Source organism: Melanaphis sacchari, unplaced genomic scaffold (assembly GCF_002803265.2).
Source record: "Melanaphis sacchari strain LSU unplaced genomic scaffold, SCAv2.0 Contig64_pilon_pilon, whole genome shotgun sequence".
Taxonomy (NCBI): Eukaryota; Metazoa; Arthropoda; class Insecta; order Hemiptera; family Aphididae; genus Melanaphis; species Melanaphis sacchari.
In genome coordinates, this window is record NW_020271462.1 from 2,449,353 (window position 1) to 2,457,131 (window position 7,779).

Below are 7,779 nucleotides of genomic sequence, written 5' to 3' on the forward strand. Positions count from 1 at the left end.
ATCGCTCGATATAATAATTTTATGAGTAGTATTAGTCATGTAGATCGGTAGATCAAACAATGAATTATTAATCATGTTCTAGCAAGTCAGATAAGTGGTATAAAAATGTAAATTCTATTCATTAAATGTTACAGTATGAAACAGTTTTTACACACTTATCACTAGGGCTCGGAAGTTGATGACATTAAACACATTAAAAATGACCTAAAAAATATATGCAAATATGACTTAAAAATTATAAAAAATGACCTAAAAAATTATAAATATTTGTTACTAGTAAAAATACATTAAAAAAAAAAAAAAAAAAAAAAAAATAGTAATAATGATAAAAATTACTCAAAATTATTACTTTGTACTATTAAAGTATATTTTATATTGTCAAAAGTAAAAATGACAGCTAGCAATTGCCTTATTTTATCGAATCCTTATCTTTACCTAGTCTATATACAACTTGTATAAAATAAAAAATTGATGTAGGTAGGTACTTACATACAGTCTGTGTAAAATAAATACCATGCATGTAAAGATGTTAATTGACGAAATCGAATTATAAATATAAGAAATTGAACTAAAAAGAAAAATAGGATCTAAAAATAACAAAAATGACTTAAAAACGACAACAAATAACTTAAAAAGTAAAAAATGCTAAATAAAAATTAGTTATTTAGATTCACAAGTTTATGAAACACATTTGTGGCTAGTAGAGTATCGTCTAATAAGTTCCAAAAAAAAGTGCAAAATGCATCAACTTCCGAGCCCTACTTATCACACTTATAGAAAATTTAATTCAGATGACAGACAATACAAAATATAACAGTGCATGAATTATTTGGTATTCAGAAGTAGGAACCAAACAACTTAGTACAAATAATTTTTGTGAACATCATTAAAAAGAATCTATACCATTATCATTTGGCTATAAATGGAAAAAATAATGTTTGAATTGTTCATAATATTAAAAAAAAAAAAAAGAAAACATTTAGTGCAAGATGTGTTATCTTCCTCTGTATACAGTCTTCTTTCAAAGAATACCATGCTAATTTATCATGGATTTATAATACAACTTTTTAACATTTAATTGTAATTCACTTTTTTTTTTTTTTAATTTTTATTTTACCTATAAAAATGTAATGCTCATTTGGTTTTTTAACATATTAAAATAAATAAATTCTAACAATTTTTTTTACATTATAAAAGTTAAGAAATTATTGCTTTAATTATCTATGATGTATAAAAGACATCTAGATATAAGAAACATTAAGGGTAAATTAAAATAGTACTAAATGATAATAAAAATTATTATTAAATTACTACTATTAGGTTACTAAAATATATTACTACTATATCAGTAATTTAATAATTTTGATAGATGTATATTAAAAAAAGAATGTAGAGGGTCATTAATAACTCTTAAGCAATAATAAAAAATTACTTTTTAAGGAGTGTTTATGTGAAAAAATAATAATGTTACTGTCCATCAATATGTTATGATGGATATCAATAGTGATCAAATTAAGACATATTTTTATGAAATCGAGGTGGAAAAATACAATTAAATGATAGTTAAGTGAACGCAAATAATGTAGTTTTGGAAAGTAATTATTACAATGATTTGGAGCTATTTTATGAAAACATGGATATTTTAGAATGCCTTATTAAGTCCAGATTACATTAGAAAAGTAAAAATGCCAAAAAGATAATGAATAAAGACTAAATTGTATTACAATAGTTTAAGTAGGTACATAATAACTATTTCATTAGGAAGTATGTAAAGCCAACCTAAAATTGTTTTTTATATTTTTAAATGTAAGTACCTATTAAGAATATTTGTTTGAATCTAACAACAAGAGCAACATTTTACAATTCACAACATATTTTCTTATTTGTTGCAATTAATACACTACCAACACACAATTACAATTACGTGAGTAAAATTAAAATTATCTTTATAGAAGTTATAGTAAAACTAAATTCCTTATCAACTACATTATTATTTAGTCGTGTTTCATTTAAACAAATTATCTAAAGATTAACTGTTGACTAAGCATTACATAAAAAAGAAATTTTCATAAAAAAACTTTTAACATTCTGGCAAAAAATTGATTATACAAAGTAATTAAATTAAAATTATGAGTATTAGGCTAACTCTTTACGAGTTTTTTATATACTTAATAATTATACTAGTTCACTATTATTTCTTGAATACTCTAATCCATAACAAATTTTTTTCTTGAAATTTCTTTGGGAAAATGTTTGGTTAGAACTATAATAGAAGGAAGCTATAATGATAATATATATTTTTTTTATTTTAAATTTTTAAAATGTCAAATATATCAGCTGATGAAGAAAATATAACATTAATTGGATAGATTTTATTTTGGTCATGTTTCAATGTATGATTTTCAATGGCTTGGTAATATTATTGTTATTGATGACTTCAATGAAGTTACTAATCAGATTAAAGTTGTGAGAAAGTTATCAGCTGAGTTATTTGAAATTAACTTTAGAACATTTTATAATAATAAGAGACGCTCTCATATTACGCTTATCAATTTCATCAATTATCAAGAAGTCTTCAACATGATGTATTCTATGGTTTTTGAATTTTAAGATCATTAACTTCAATCAACAGAGAAAAATTAATTGCTTCAAATCAGGAATATCTTGTAGTCCATTATTACAAGATTCATAAAAAAATTTAGAATTTTTTTAAGTTAGACATTTAGTTCACTAGCTCACTCACAATGAAACTTGGCAAATACAAGATTACATTTGTAATAATTATTACTATTAGTTAACGGCATTACTGTATATCAATACTTAATTATAATTTAAGAAGACATAATTTAAAGTTTAAATAGAAAAATAATAATAATAAATAGTTTGTTCACATGATGCATATTTTAATTCTTACAATCTTTGTTTTATGAAATAATCAACTATAAACATTAGTTTTAGTATTAGTTTTTGTGAGCAATTTTCTCCAATATTTTGTTAAATTATTTTTATTTGTGATATTTCTACATTCTAAATCATATAAAATATTCATCAGTTTATCTGTATAAATATTTAATGTGTTTGATAAAATATTCCTATCAGTTTCACAATTTGTCTGTAAAAATACTTCAAATCAAATAAAGTATGTCCAATTAATTGTTCAAAAAAAGGATGGTAAAAGTTTTACAGCAAAATATTATTGTAATTGTTCTTCGCTATCAACTTATTAAGCCATACTGCAAACACGGTATTTTTGAAGATGTTTCTGCAATTAAAGTCTCATAAAAACAATCCAATTATTTACTGAGAACATATTTTTAAATACCACCTGCATCTATTGCATTTTTTGGTTACCTATTTGGTAATATAAATTCAATAGTAATAAAACTAAAAGTTATTATCAATGTTTTCAATAGCGTCTAATAACTTTTGAAAATATTTTTTTTGATGTAGAATTGATTAGGTAAATCTGATTTTAAAAGTTATGAATATCAGAAGAGCTATTTGTAGTTAAATGTTCCACAGTAGTCAGTAAGGCTCTTGCTGAAAGAGACTTGAATTATCTTTAATAGTTGTTACAGATATATAACTGGTGTTACACGATAAAGATAATTTGCTTTAGTTGCTAAGTAGAACCTCGATGATTTTAATCCTGTTAACATAATAATCAAATTAAAAAAATATATATTAAATTATTAAAATATAATATCATTTACTTGTATTTTGAAAAAAGTATTGAAATAGTAATATTTTGCATGAATGAAGTTTTTTTGAATTCAAATAAATCAATTTGAAAATTAAATATTTGAGACCTTTGGTTGACTGACCATTGGGAAAAATTAAATTTACTGCAGCATCTATTATATTTTTTTTTGATTAAATTCTGTTGGCATAAATATATTTCTAGTATCTTCTTTTTTTAAAACCTAAAACATAAGAAATCATTAATAATTAATTCAGTTTTATTAAATTGTAAAAAAAAAAAAATGTTAATTTTATAAAAATGGATAAAAGTTAACATTTCTAACTGAATTATAAATAATTATTAGAATATAATAAGTATAAATATTCCTTAAGAGAATACAATATGTAGATATTAATTTATATACAAAATAAAAAGTGTTAGATATTAAAATTAAAAATAATCAAATATAATGGTTAAATATTTTATTAATAATAACAATCTTAGCCATAAATATTAACAAAAACTAATTTCAATTTCTAATTTACAGCAACAGTCATTGTATATGATTAGTCTCATAATAACATTAAATTATTATAAAAATAAGAGTTCTACAAAAATGAAATATCACTAAATATCCAGCACATAACTATATCAAGATTTAAATACCATACTATGCAGTATGCATTACAATTAGTAAATAACAGAATCAAATCTAAACAAACTATTAAAAAAAAAAAAAAAGAAATCAATAATTAAAGAGGAATTAATTTTTATTAATAATTCATAAAACAATTAAAACATATTTAACATCAATAGACATCAAAGACTATTTTAATATCCAATAAATTACAAGTAAAAACTTACATTAATCCTTATTTTATTATATTTTTGTCCTCATAAAAAAGAAAAGAAAATATAGTTTATAACAGTATAGTTATATTTCTTCATTGTTTATATTTTTTTAAGTTATTTGTTACGCGATTTATGTTCCATTGTAAAATATATTTAAGACAACCAAACTGACACAAAAAATAAGTCTCTCCAAATTATGGTATGAATTAATATCATGGTCGAGTAGACATTTAGGCTGTCAATATTTTTTTCTTTAGTAAGTTTTTTAATAAAGTTTTTTGTACATTAAATTAAATGTTTTTGTTTTTGTCACATTACTTAACTGAATTCTTGGAGTTTAATCTTAAACAAGTAAATATTAGGTTTAGCATATGTGCAAGGAGTAGCTATTAGATCTGGTATCCTTTTTAATAACTAAAAAAATTATAAATGTTTAAAAAAATTACAAATCTTTAATAATTTAATTTTTTAATTATTTAATTAAATTAAAATTGAATTAGATTAAAGTGATACAGAAATGCAAGGGATATAAAATATATTATAGATGCCATCTAACTTCTGTTTCTTATAATAAAATATTATCTGTATTATAATTGTTTTTCTGAATAATAACTAAAATTATTAAAAAATAAATTATGAAATTTAAAAATTTGCATTTTTTTTCATACTTAATAACAATTAGCCAATAAATGTCATACAGTAACTAGAATCAGTTGAATAGCAATGTTGTATAATTTATGAGTTATTTATTTTTGTCTAAATTGATATATTTTTATTAGAACAAAAAAAATTATCTTATGTTGCATGATATTTATTAATTACCCATTTAAATCTAGCAGGAGTTAAGTTTGGAACTACATCAGGCCTTATAATCTTATAGATTTAGAATTAATACATTTCAATGAATCAAAATTACATAAACGAATCATACTATTTTACTATTAAATTATTTAAACATAGTTTGTTTGCCACTAAAAAATCATTTAATTTTTCCATCAATATAAGATAAGATTGACGTAATCTAAAAAAAAAAAGTATTATAAAACGTAATAACTTTTTATAAAATAACTATGCAACTGGACTTAAATGTGACCTACCTCTGAATTTGACTTAATGATTTATAACCAGGTTTAATATACGACCAACTAGTGTCCACCATTTTTTTTTCGTGGTATTATATAAATGTATGATTTAAAATTAAATATTTATTAATTATTATCTAAGAAAATAAAATTTTAAATTCTTTCAGATTTTTAAATTGTTAATAATGTGCCATATGGATATTAACTAATATGGAATTTACATATTACCTCCAAACTACAACAAGGTTAACAGAGACTAAAAATACTATATCCACTGACCAACCAACAAACATCATTAAAATGGAGATGTTTTCTTATGCTATATAAGCAAATTCTATGATCAATACTTTTATATGCAGTCCCTGTGTGAAGAAATTGTACTATAACTCACACATGCAAAATTTAAGTTCTGAGGAAAATATATAATAATCTATGATTTGTTCGCAATGATGTCCTTTATAAAGATTTAAAACTATCTATAACTAAATACATAAAAAGTTAGAGATCAACTTCTTTAACCACATATATTCTGCTAGTAGTGCAAAATACTTTAAATTAGGTAAACCACCAACTGTATGCTGACTCAAGTATGTATGCCCACACAATCTTCTGTTATAATTTTAAATATTAAAACTTAAATGTATTATATTGTTAATAATATTATAATAATAACATAGTATATTTTAAAATTATCATCCTTATTGATTTATGATATTATTTTTATCTGTTTCTCAAACATAAAAAAATGTAATTTCTGTTAACAATAAGGTTAAATGACTAGCTATCAAGGAAACTTTAATAAAAATAACTAAAATAAATTATTGCCATTATCTATAGTAATACAGTGGCGCCAAGTACGTACCTAAGGTGGTTCAAATGAACCACATAAGCTTAGAACCTACCACCACCCACCATCTCAAAACCAAAACCAATGGTAAGTACATACCTATATATTTTAACAAAATTATACCTTATAACTATATAGATTATCAATTAAATTATTTTAGCATAATATGTTAATATATACGTAAATACATATGGATACTTACATAGATTTAGATGAAACTACTTGCCAGTAGTATGAACAGTGTATTTCACTGTGGTGAACTCTTATAAAGTTGTTATATTCACAATGTAAAATTCAATAAGTTAATCATTTTAAAAATATAAAATCTTCCTTAAAGTGAGACAAATGTAAAGATATAAAAGGGTTAAGTTTAATTAGTGTATAATATTAATTTAAAAACAAAATTCCATCAAGCTTCATTAACAAACTAAAATTATTATAACATTACCCACCATTTAAATAAATTATGTAAAATGGTGTTATTAATATGGACAATTATATTCAATATTTTAATATTTTACGCATTGGTAACACAACTTTACTTTACATACATTTATCCTTTTCATACTTAGGAAGTTATAATAAATAAATGTTACTATTTGAATTAAGTGAGATTATGAATATTTATGGTATTTTGTGTAAAATATACATTTTAATTTAATTAATATAAATAACCCGATATATTATTGTTTCTTTTTAATTTATTTAAAAATTTAGTTAATTACCGCGACAATGTGAAACTTAAACTACCAAATATATGAAAACATCTTCATTGTTTATTTCAACATCTGATTACACATGTTATAATTAAATCTCTACTTGATCTTGTGTGAAAATAGTTATCATAGCAGTTTTTAAATTTTATTTTAATGTTCTCTCAAGTGAAATACTGGATAAGACAATATACAGCTTCTTTAAAAATAAGTACAGTGTTGAAATAATACTTCTAATCAGAAGTATGGCAAACTTGAAATAAGTTGAGTATACTTACTAAATTGTTCACTACTGTTTCATCGCAAGTGTCTCTCTTGCTTTCATCATTGTGATTCATTATCTTATTTTTATCATCATTTCTGTTACGATATCTTCATGAAAATTTGAATTAGATACGTAACAACGTCAGTAAACATCGTTTAGAATATTATGAATATACTTTCATTCTTAAAACTTCAAATTGTATATGTTGTCATATTATACAAAACCACCTTAAAACTTATCTTTAGTAGTGATGATGGATCTTTTTAATTTTAATACGATTTATTGAAAAATATGAAATAATACTAATAATCTGAGATGTTGAATAACATGCAGCAACT

At 22.3% G+C, this 7,779-nt stretch overlaps 1 long non-coding RNA gene across 1 annotated transcript in view; it reads right to left on the reverse strand.

The window, feature by feature from the left end:
* Positions 1–3,026: 3,026 nt before the first annotated feature.
* Positions 3,027–7,779, reverse strand: part of LOC112600453 — a 10,488-nt gene continuing 5,735 nt past the window's right edge. The window contains exons 3-4 of the long non-coding RNA XR_003115001.1: positions 3,714–3,923; positions 3,027–3,649 (exon numbers count right to left, since the gene is read on the reverse strand). This is a non-coding gene — a long non-coding RNA (uncharacterized LOC112600453). The remainder of the gene's footprint in view (positions 3,650–3,713; positions 3,924–7,779) is intronic.